The sequence below is a fragment of the Polyodon spathula genome, chromosome 17, assembly GCF_017654505.1.
Source record: "Polyodon spathula isolate WHYD16114869_AA chromosome 17, ASM1765450v1, whole genome shotgun sequence".
Classification (NCBI taxonomy): domain Eukaryota; kingdom Metazoa; phylum Chordata; class Actinopteri; order Acipenseriformes; family Polyodontidae; genus Polyodon; species Polyodon spathula.
In genome coordinates this window covers 1,823,392-1,835,798 of record NC_054550.1, presented here as the reverse complement: position 1 = coordinate 1,835,798, position 12,407 = coordinate 1,823,392, and the positions used below count along the sequence as shown (strand labels likewise).

Below are 12,407 nucleotides of genomic sequence, written 5' to 3'. Positions count from 1 at the left end.
ATCCCAAATACTACATCAATGTGTAGGCAAGGTGCAATACTTTTATATAATATTCTTAAATTACAAGGCCAAGAGGCTGACAGTGGCCGGGTTCACATGCAGCTTAGAAAGTCGACAGTCTCTCTTCAGTAATTATTTATCTGACGCAGCATGCACACTGCACACGCATTCCGCGCACCACAGGAATTGTGCATCTAAAACACTGGAGGACTTTAAGGTGTGGGTAAAATCAAGGTTCAAATACTTTGGGCTTTAAAATGTTCTCATTTTGTGTACCACCTTCAACCAAAATACTATCAGCAAGGCAGTGGTACAAGAAACTATACAAACTTATCACACCATTTCCTTCCACTTAAGTGTCATTGTTTTAACTGTTAAAGCATCATTAATCCGTTACAGAATTACTGGGAAATAATGTCCAGCACAGCATGGCAGCACTATTCCCAAACTGCCTGCTTGACATAGAAAAAGATCAAAGACATGGAATGTGATAATCACATCGTTAGTTTGGAATACAGCCCAGACTTAGAGGATATCATCTGCTACATAGTAAAATGAAGCACTGTAGTAAGATGTAAGATAAAACAAACAGAAAATACACTAACTGCACATTACAGAAAATACACTAACTGCACATTACAGAAAATACACTAACTGCACATTACAGAAAATTACCATTTTACCAGTAAAGGGATATTGTTTTTTTTTAACTGAATGAGATTATGTTTTTTTTTTTTCGTTAAAAGACAAGCATCTCACAGTGGTATGGCTTGCTTTACTATGATTCCTTGAATTGTAATAAATAATTGATGTGCAATTCTAGTTCACTTTGAGGAAACTAGAATTGAGGGTCCCATAGGTGAAATTGCCAGGGTTTAGCCTTCTTTTAGAATTGTTGTATTATGTTTATTATTATAAACAGATAAGCTGTCACCCATCCATGTCTCCATCCACCCACCCATGCAGGTCAAGCTATTTATTTTTCTGGGACACCCTGGCACAACTGTTTACTCTCTCGTCCTTACAATTAATCATTTTTCACTACATGTTTCTACATTTGAACCTATTTTAAAGGATACTAGTCCCTTGCAATATAACAATAATAAGACCCAACTGGTCCAGTTAAATCTGTTTTTTGCATAATCAGAATTTACTGAAACCTATTTTCTTACTTAATTGATTAATCACACCACTTAAATCAATTATCCTACTGATATGTGCATGATTATGCATGTGTTAATTGATAACGCAAAGTATTTGTACTGTCTATTGTTTAATAGATTCAGTTGAAAAAAGCTAGCTTAGCTTCAAATATGTTTTACCCTCAGGTGCATTGTAAACTACTACAATGTGATGTTTGCATTGCTAATTATAATTTAATAATTCGTTCAATACAAATTTTAAAAGGCTGCCAAAAAAAACTGTTGAAATGTGCATTAGTTTTTCAGATTGTTATACAAAATAGTAACCCAAACATGAATAGTGTTGATTTCCATTTGGGCATTATTATTGAGACAAATTAAATTCCTGTGTTTGTAAAGATGCAAAACAAACACACATTCATAACTGGCAGTTTAATGGCATTTAAACTCCATAATTGCAATCACAGCTCTTTGCTGGAAGCTAAACGAAATGCAACATTTCCACTTAATCAAAGCTAATCTGCATACATTAAATTAAGACTTATTTTTGTAAACTAAAAATAAGTCTTAATAGCTTCTTTCCACAAGAAATCTATATTTTTACTAGCATATACACTGTCACTATGATTTTCCTAGGCATTTTCCTTTTAAACTCATTAAAGATCCACTGTAAACAAATAACCATATTAAGATATTTCAAACACAGAAATCACAAGGGAAATAATGATTCTAAATCTCCTTAATCCAAGTAAAGACACAAAGCGTTGATTTTTTTGCATTAAAAGCAACCATATGTGCAACATTCCTCTCTTAAATATCCAGAAGTAGGTTTAAAGTACTGTAGTAATGGATTATTCTTCTCTGGTGTAGACAGGGAGCTTGTTCTAAATGCTGACGATCATAAATGAGAAACATGCTGCCATTCTAGGTGGGTCAAGCTGTGTTTTGCCAAAACAAGCCTTTGTCCTGTGAACAGAGTTACAGTAGATTGGGAAGAAAACTAGTAGGCAACTCTGGCTGTTACATATGGTATTGCTATTCTGTGCTGTGTGATACATTGCCATTACGGAGTCTGTCCCCCATCAATGAGATGAGATGAGGTTAAAAGCGCTATAATCCATAAATCCAGATGAGACTGGTTCTTTTGCGTTGTGATCAAGATGCTTGCTTGCGGTGTGCGGGGTCACCAGTTTGTGCCCAGCCTTTTCCCAGTTATACACACACACACACACACACACACACACTTGCTTGCGGTGTGCGGGGTCACCAGTTTGTGCCTAGCCTTTTCCCAGTTATACACACACACACACACACACACACACACACACACATATGGCCTTTGTATTAAGGCTGTTGTTGGATCCACCCAAGATTCAGTTCTGTTGCATGACTAGATTCACTCCGGGATACAATAGTTGAGGGAAAAGATTTGAATTTAAAGTTAACGTAATCTTATGCATTCTATGGCCACCCTGCCTAATATTGGATTACGTTGCCTTTTGCTGGAATAAAAGCCTGGAGCATGATACTGACAATATTGTTAAAATGTTGCTTAGAGCAGTGTTGTGCAAAGTGGGGGAGTGGAGAGTCATCAAGGGGGGGTGACTATGACTAAAGGGGCAAGATATTATATATATATATATATATATTATATATATATATATATATAGGCCAATTAGCCCAAGTTCTTACCTTTCAAATGAGCCATTGATGATCCTCCAAGACTTTTTTTTGTTTAACCAGAGAAGTTTGAAGTGGCGAGTGTGAATGAAACTGCAGTGATCAGAGCTGAAATGAAGGCTACCATGTATGGGGTGACAAGTGTGAGAAAAAGCACTAATGTTTTGTTTTTTCCTAGATTTAACCTAATACAAGTCCAGAATTAGTAAATGTTAACAAGCACATTTGTAAAAGTTGAAGTGTAACGGCAACGCTGCAGCATACACTGCCAAATCAAACACTTCAATGGGTGTGGGCTTGCATGTTGTTAGCTTCAGATTTAGTTGGCAAAATAAATATATTTTTTGTGAAAACCCAGATTTATTTTTTCAGATTCTTACCTTTCAAATGAGCCATTGATGATCCTCCAAGACTTTTTTTTGTTTAACCAGAGAAGTTTGAAGTGGCGAGTGTGAATGAAACTGCAGTGATCAGAGCTGAAATGAAGGCTACCATGTATGGGGTGACAAGTGTGAGAAAAAGCACTAATGTTTTGTTTTTTCCTAGATTTAACCTAATACAAGTCCAGAATTAGTAAATGTTAACAAGCACATTTCTTAAAAGTTGAAGTGTAACGGCAACGCTGCAGCATACACTGCCAAATCAAACACTTCAATGGGTGTGGGCTTGCATGTTGTTAGCTTCAGATTTAGTTGGCAAAATAAATATATTTTTTGTGAAAACCCAGATTTATTTTTTCAGATTTACCTTACCAATTCACTGATTTATTTGTTAAAAAAGATTTAACATGTCAGCTGAGGTTCATTTAAGTGTCAGAGTCACTTACAAAAACGTCTGGGGGGGGTGGAAACATGGAGGATTTAACATGAGTCAGTGGCTGAAATGGAATTTGAACCAGAGACCATCCTGGTTACAAGGCCATTTCTTTAACCACTGGACCACACAACCTCCTAGAGCTCTTACTATTACAAAAATCTACATAGACATCCCAATTATAACTGAACATAGAATGTGCTACAATCGATTTACAACTTGAATGGTTCACATTTTTTTTTTAATTTAAGTGACTAAATAAACAATCTTTGATTCTAATTGTTACAGTCGATTTTACAAGTGATTGATTCACACTTTTTTTTAGAGCATGTGTGATTGGGGGGGGGGGGGGGGGGGGGGGCATATAAAAAGTTTGCGCATCACTGGTTTAGAGTTATAGTTCAAATGTAAAGAATAACTTTCACTCTTGGTACTTTCTTGTAACTGTCTGATTCTTAGGAAAAAGAGGCCAAACACATTGCAGCATTTAAAACAGTCCTAAATCTGTCTTGACTGGATGAAATTTTGCCTAATGCACACTTTGATTGTGCCTGCTTGCATGGTAATACTTTCCCTTTGTCTGGAACATACCAATAACTAATTAGCATTAGAATTGTGTTATCTATGAAAATGTGGTCAATACTACAGAGTGAGCTAGGAGAACCAGTTTCACTAGTGCCTCAGGTAAAAATTCAAGGTCTGTTTGCAACGAAAGGGTCGTGGGTTAATATCTCACCTCCTTCCTCTGTGTATTAATTTGTGGAAATGTATATGTTGGTTCTGAGGCCCAGCATTCGATTTAATAGGATCTGTTTGTCACTTCATCCTTTTTTTAAAAGTGTAGTCCCTACGGTTTCAAAATCCATTTTCCTTTCCTTTATTATCTTCAGCACTCTTCTACTCCATTTACTGTGCAGTTGAATAGAGGTGACGTGAGAAAGCATACTAACATTGCACTGTGAGCGGAAACCCATAAATAAAGCACTGGACTCCACACAACCAGCATTGAGGAGTCTTTTCCGAAGCTAAAATAATTAGTAAGCATGGCAAACAAGGATGTAAGCAATAACAACAATATAAAAATCACACAGAACACACAGAATAGGCTTTTTAACAGATGTGACATTAGAAATGTACATGGTGTGAAGCATCACTACAAAATGGGTTGCAGATTAGACAGTATACTGTATTCCAGATTATTTTATCTAAAAATCTGGCATAATAAACTGTAGTATTGGCAAACACCATAACTCTGCAGGGATGGAAATAAGGCAAACAACATAACTCTGCAGGGATGGAAATAAGGCTTATATTGCATAGTCATTTGATCCATTACTGGCTTTATTATGAGATTAATAGAACACATCCAAGCTTGTTTCCTATACACTGTGGCTATTCAAGCTCCTATTAAAACCTGGAATGGGTGAAACTGCTATGCAACAGGAATCTTTCTGCTATGCACAAGTTGGGACATTTTTTCTTAAGATATACTGCTCATTAGAAAATGTCCTTTCTTCCGTATTCCAAAGCGCTTCACGATTTATTTATGCCAACACAATTTTATTGTAATTAGGCCTGCTGTAGATTATGTATTGAACAAATAACGTTGACTAACTCTCTGATGTACAGACATCATTCTCATGGAGGCCAAAGTCACCTAAAATCACTTTTAAATTAGTAAGACTCATCAATCCATTACGTGTTTAACATTGACTGGTTGAGCTTATTTTTATCATAATGAATGAAACCTGTCAGTGCTCGATATTTAATCAAGATAATAAACTGCTGGAACAAATTACTGTTTAACAGTAAATATTGTCTTTCAGACACTGCACAATGATCTACATGACTGGATAACAGCACTTGCTACCCATAACAGGCGTTCATGTTGGAGTACTGCTTTTTAAAATCGACTGTACTGTACATTATTATTAGATCTAAATCTACCAGTCACCAACATCACACACATTAGCACATATTGCAGTTGTACTGGAGAAGACAGTACGTATTCATCTATCACTTTCGTAACTGCTGTCTGTAATTATCAAATTCTGAGCTTATAGCCCTGAAGAAACAGCTATACAAGCGGCGCCGAAACATTCTCATTCACTTGCATAGACAAACTAGAATATCAACACACTACGCTTTCGTGTTTTCGCTTATTCCATTCTACGATCTAAAATACCACGCCCTGCTCCCCATGTGTTTTAAACCTGCAGTGTCCTAAGATCATCTTCAGGTTCACACTAAATAAATATGACCCTGGTGCCATTCCTATATCTTTATCCACAAAGCAGTGTCTGCTGTAGGTAAACACATTCCATCCCCACCTGAAAACGGATTGTCGCAACCTCACTCTGTATCAGTCCCAATTCTATTTTAAGAAAGTCCCAGATACACTTGCGCAGCATGAGGGATAATAACTGGCATTTGCAAACTCTGTTAGAGCTTAAGCAAACCACAAATTAATGTATTTAAAAAAAATAAATAAAAAAAACCTAAAAAAAACCCACCTATACAGCTTACATTTTTTATTTTAAACAAAGAAAAATGTACATAATGGGACACTACACCTTTAACAGAAGTTTTACGCCAACACGCTTTGCATTCTAACGCACACGTGTTTATATCCTGTCAAACATGAAATTCCAAAACAAAACCAGCTTGTTCTCAACAGGAACACGGTGACGTATTTTTGTAATTTAAAACGTCTTACGTTTTTACATGAAATGTACTATTACATATAAAAGTTACAGTAATGCACATAGCATTACTCATTGGAAAACGTTAAGAAAAAGTGAAAAATGAGTAAGAAGTGCAGAATACAGTACACTTTTGATGAAGATGCACATCATTGTTGTTAACAAAAACATGTAAGTACTTGGAGGAACCTTACCTTCACTGCCTCATCAAATCATTCAATACTATGGAACATCATATCTACATTTAAAACACCGTGCAGTACTGGCAACTTCAGGCAGAAAACCGGGAGCCACCAAGGAAACCGTGTAACTTCCTGGGAACACCACGGTGCTCTAACACAAGACAGTGGAGAACAGCGAATATAACCAGCTCTCTCGTCGGAGAGAGACAACTCCAGAGCACAAGCACTTGGAAACTCAATATGCAGTAACAGACACCGAACGCTGTGTGCGCACGCTTCTTCATCATAGATTTGAAAACGCGCACCTGACAACAGACTGTAGTAAGAGGAGGGGCCGCTGTTCCTGTACTACGCCAGGCACACCTGACCTGTCATTATAACTAACAACATGGGTGCAGACTGCCCAGTTCTTAGCACTAATATACAACTAAGCAGGCCATTTAGACTGGCTATAATTTATTGGCACTTGATACAGTGTATTCCTGTGGAAACATTGATAAATATATAGAATCAAACAAAGACAATACTGTAAATAAAAAGCACATCCTTAGCAGTTTTTACGCATGAGAATAGAAAGCGTTGGTGTCACTAACATATTGATTATGTGTTAATTTTTCTACACAGGTCGTTATTTAGGAGCACATTAGAAATATTAAAGACAAGATTAGTGGGGCGATGCGATCGAGAGACGAAGGGAATATAATTGAATATTACCAAGTGCACTCATTAAGAAAACTGAATTATATTATAATACGTGCTTAGTAATGAAAATCTCCACACTGTATCATGAAAACGTGTTAAGTTTCCACCTGGTTGGTGAATTATTATTATTATTATTATTATTATTATTATTATTATTATTATTATTATTATTATTATTATTATTATTATTATTTTCTTGCAGAAATGCAGCACAATTCTTTCAGTTATTTAAACCAATACATTTGGAGAACTAAAACCAATCACACAATAGAACTACACTTTTGTAATATTTTAATCTATTTCCAATCTGTGAGGTTTCCAAATTTAAAAAAATGACCAGTGTTAGAATTAGACATCTTTATTTATTTATTCATTTATTCATTGAAGAATTGAAAAAAAAAGAATGTCAGAGCTATTTCTAACATTTAGAAAAGCTATTTAGCACAGGAATGTGGGTGAAAAATCTCATTTATTTTCATATCTGTTTGGTCTCAAAATCATTCCTGCAAATGTCCAGGCATGTCCTTGCTCACAGGAAGCCATGGGAGACTGGACAGCCTATTTGGTACTTTCTATGCAGCGGTCCTTCGGTACGGTGGCAGAATCAGGCAGCATTCATCAATGGAAGGCTAAATGCAGCCAGATCCATCATAGGGACCAGACTACGACATTCACTTAATCGGGTGTGTTTGAGTTTGGATGGCACAAATTCACAGCATGTTTGTACATATCAACCAGTCTGAGGCAAGTCAGCAAGATAGATACAAACACAGCCCACCAAATATATCCATTCAAGAGTGCCTGCAAATGCAGTAGGAACAGGAGATAAAAAGGAAAAACAAGCACTTTTCTTGCAAGATAGGGTTTGGTGAGCTTAAGGGTCTTAACTGAGAGCTAATTAGGAAGGATGTTTAGGATCCCTCCCTTATGAATTCAATTACTGTGGGCTCTAACTGTATCTATAATGAACGGAACTGAGGATAGTAGGGTGCAGGTCATGGAATGAATGTCTTTATTCACATCTATTTGTCTGATTTTTCCATTGCAGACAATAGCAACCCAAACAGAACTAATGTGAGCTATTCCCTCTCATTCATAAAAAAAAGATTAAGCGCCAATATCAACGACAATGACCAACTGAGTTATTTGATCTGTTTTGTGTTACCCTTACAGTAGTATTAAAAAATAAAAATAAAAATAAAAACATTTTAAAAAATCAAAAACAACTTACTGGTACTTTATGCCTCTGGAAAGGAAATATTGAATTTTGCATTTGCAATGTGTTGTCATTTTATTATATGCTGGTACTTGCATTACCTAACACCACTATTTCTTAATCAAATTAATAATTAATTAAACCTCTGAATCGTTGACCCAGGTCACCTGTCTTTGATCAACGGTGGGAAATCCACAACTGTATGGAGTCTCAATTCACCTCCCTTATCCTTTAGGCATGTAGCACTCAAGGTAATTCCTTTTAGTGCAAGATTCACAGGGGTGCTAATGTCTTCAGCTATATGGATGTGCCACATCCTCTTCTGTAATGGTGCCACCCCAGTGAAGACAAAAAGCAGATGCTGCAAAATGAAGATCCATGCCATAGCAATGCAGAGTCTTCTCTCTATGGTAAAGTGAATGTTTAGCTGAGCAACAGATCGGTTCTTTTGCGATAATCCCTTGGCACACCATGTAGTATTTACATCTCAGCTGAAGCAGATAACTCTCCATGGAGGCATGCACTAGATTCCTCCTTTCAGCTAACCCTCTGTAAGACAAATGAGAGCTGAAGGAAATTCTTAGTTTCCAAAGAAACCAGAATTATTCATGGAGTATTGCAACTGGGTATGTTGTCTTTCACGTTGGATAACGATTAATCCCTGTTGATGTCTAGTAACTCCCCCCCCCCCCACCAAAAAAATCATATTTATTAATTAATTTGACTCACTACAATGACTTAATTTCAATGTGTGTGTGTAAGAGTGTGTGTATGTGTTTGTGTGTGTGTGTGTGTGTGTGTGTGTGTTTGTGTGTGTGTGTGTGTGTGCCATATCAGAGAGATCTACTGAAACAGCTGTTTTTTGGTTTGTTTGTATTTTCCTGTACCTAGTTATTCTATAATAGCTGGGATCCTCTCACATGTAAATAAAGCAAGTTACAATTAAACTCTCACCAGCAGAAACCAGTTTGTTGTGATTATAATTGATTATTAAGACTTTTTTTTCCCAGTATTATACCGAACAGGACTTTTTAACATTATCAATGTGCTTTCTTAAATATATCATTTTAATATATAATGTCTATGCATTTAAGCATGACCCTCAAAAAAAAAAAGTATGTTAAAAGTGAATTATTGACATTTTAATAATTAATCATCATATAAGTATCCAGTCAAAAATGGAATAGTATTTGCTAGATTTTACAGCTTTGTAATATATTTTTGCTTGGAAACTTATTATTGATTTATATTGTACTTAGGTGTAGAAGTATATGTGGGTGTGCAGTGTTTTTTTTTTTTAGTTATGTTGGACTTATCTTGAAAGAGAACTTAATCTGTGGCCCAAAGATGCACCAAGATATTACCAGTAAACAATAATGTTATATTGTACTTACACTATACTCGATTGTGCCACATAGGGTTACGAGAGCAAAGAAATTGTGTGTTTTGTAATAAATACTTAAAACAGTTGCAGCTGATTCCGGGACATCGTCAAGGCACTGCAAGGTAAAGTACTTTGCCATGACAACAGAATGGAACATGCTCATCACCAGTTACAATTTGATCATTAAAGCTGTAGTGCACTTACAAGTACTAACATCCCTAATGCATTTTGAATAATGTAAAAGGAACACGGTCCTCACATTCAAAAAAAAAAAAAAGAAAAAGAAAAAAGGCTGTGCATGATGTCCCTTTATATTTTGTGCAATTCTTCTTTTTCTTAGTTTTACGTAAAAGGCACAGAACATGTCATGGTCATTATGCCCTATCCTTTATTGAATATGTATGGCATTGACAGGAGACTGGGAACCTGGAAAACATGAGGAACGTGAAGGTTTGTATCCTGATAAACAATAGATCCTCATTGATATTTCATTGATTTACACAATCTTCATCTTGCACCAGTGACTTAAGATAACTACCAAATGTTATCTGCTTGTCAGCTTGCTTGAAGAACAGACCCTGGCCCCATCTAATCTTTCTCACTCATATATTTTAGGAACTTTTTTCTACTTCAATTTTGGCAGCCTTGCGCCTTAAAAAAAATGAAATGGCAATGCATTTTAATGTTGTGTTCTTTTAAAATATCTCTTATTTCGATGTTCTGATGTTGTCATATCTGTGCACCAGATAATCTACTGTAAATGTCCTTAAGCAAATACTTTGATAATGTCTCAAGACAGAGGATTAATTGGAGATGCCTAGGGATGACATTGGGGCAAACACTTCAAAAGAGAGAAAAACATTTTTTGTTTCAGTGTACATTCTGGGGATTACTTAAAATATATTGATTTCTCAAGAGAGTGAAAGGTGTGGGAGATGGTAGTGTTCACATAGCATCTCTGTGCCTTGCCGTTGGCAATGCAAACAATGAATTGCATATATAGCATACTGTAACATGTTGACAAAATCCACAGAGGTGAGAGAAATCAAAATTTGACAAAGGGAATCTGAAAGCTGTTGGTGCTTTCATGCAAAAACTGGTCATGTCCTATTTTTCACTTGGTATGGTGTGGTCTCCTAGAATGCTATTTGAGCTTCCTGAACATTTTAGATATACCTTGTCACAGATCTCATAGAAAATTGTAGTGTATGCTCCTCTCCAGAGAACCCCATGGCTGTAGCTATGTTTCTATCATGTTAAGCTATCTTTAAAATTTTAAACCCTCATATATTGCATACAATTAGCTCATGTCCCTAATCATGAATCCTTATGTTTATACATTTCACATTTTTCCATGCTTTTCCCATGCATGCTTATACTGCAATATGCAGCTGCCTTGCTTTATTGTGATTTGTCATGTATTCTTAATGATTTTATGATATGCTTTTCTGCACTAGCATGGCAAAACACCCCGTTTATAAGGGAATGGAATGTAATTTTCCATAGAGAACAGGGGCGTTATTGAGTGTCCAGCTGAATATCGAGAGAGATGATCTCTTCACCCTTTTTGTCTGATTAATTTGTAATATCAGAACTACATTAAATGGCTGGTGCTCTGTTCACAGTTGCTTTTGCTTGTAAAAGCTTGATCAATCAATAGTGCATTAAAAAAAGCAGGTTCTGTTGGACCAGTATTAGAATTACTGATATGTATTGATTGACCGAAAACTCCAAATCTCATTGACTGAAATGGCTTCATGAGAACATCTCCAAAAACTGAATTACCTCTGTGTTCATTATAAAAACACAATTCCTCTGCTGATGTATTACATCACAGCATCTGCTTGCATGAACGTTCAAACAATATCTTCTCTGCCTTATGGCAGTGCTGAGTGGAGTGACTCAGGATACCATTTAGGGTTACGATTTATAGATCTGGATCAGAAAAATGAACTAGTGAAAGCCTTTGAAAAGGGCACATTGAATGCCATGTATCAATTGTATGTAGAGGACCATAGAAGATTGAACACGGAGCCATTACAATCAAATAGAAAGGAATGTTTTGCTCCTGTTCTTGCACTTGTTCTTGTTCTTTTCATTATAGACAAGACGATTATTGCTTTTTTGGAACTTTGACCACTGTCAACGATCATACACTGTATAAAAATGACTAAAACCCACAAATTAGCAGCTGTACAAATTAAATAAAAGTTCTTCTCTTGGGGAAAATGTGTTTGTTTAGCAGAAAATAATTATAATTCGTCATAATTATTTTCACTTTGACTAGCCTGAATACTTATAAGGTACAGTAACTATAGTGCATTTACATTTTGTAGGATCATACTTTTCCCATGAATATTATACTTCCCAGTAAGTAGTTACCTTGTTTGGGGGAAAAACATAAAAATTAATACATATTGTGCATTTGTATTTGAACCCTTTCAGTCCTGAATTATTTTTGTCGAACTGAAGAAGGAACTCCTTTATTGAGTATACATGAAAACAGATATATAACATATATAATACATGTATTTATTCACTATAGCACATGGGAGAACATACAGTTGTAAGATAAGGACTGAAAGG

At 35.9% G+C, this 12,407-nt stretch overlaps 1 protein-coding gene across 2 annotated transcripts in view; it reads right to left on the bottom strand.

The window, feature by feature from the left end:
- The window catches only part of LOC121330277 (SH3 and multiple ankyrin repeat domains protein 2-like), a 146,320-nt gene extending 139,629 nt beyond the window's left edge, over positions 1-6,691 (bottom strand). The window contains exon 1 of one of the 2 annotated variants that reach the window (XM_041276659.1): positions 6,532-6,691. The gene's annotated coding sequence lies outside the window, so the exon portion shown is untranslated. The remainder of the gene's footprint in view (positions 1-6,531) is intronic. The other variant, XM_041276658.1, reaches the window with a different exon arrangement.
- Positions 6,692-12,407: the final 5,716 nt, after the last annotated feature.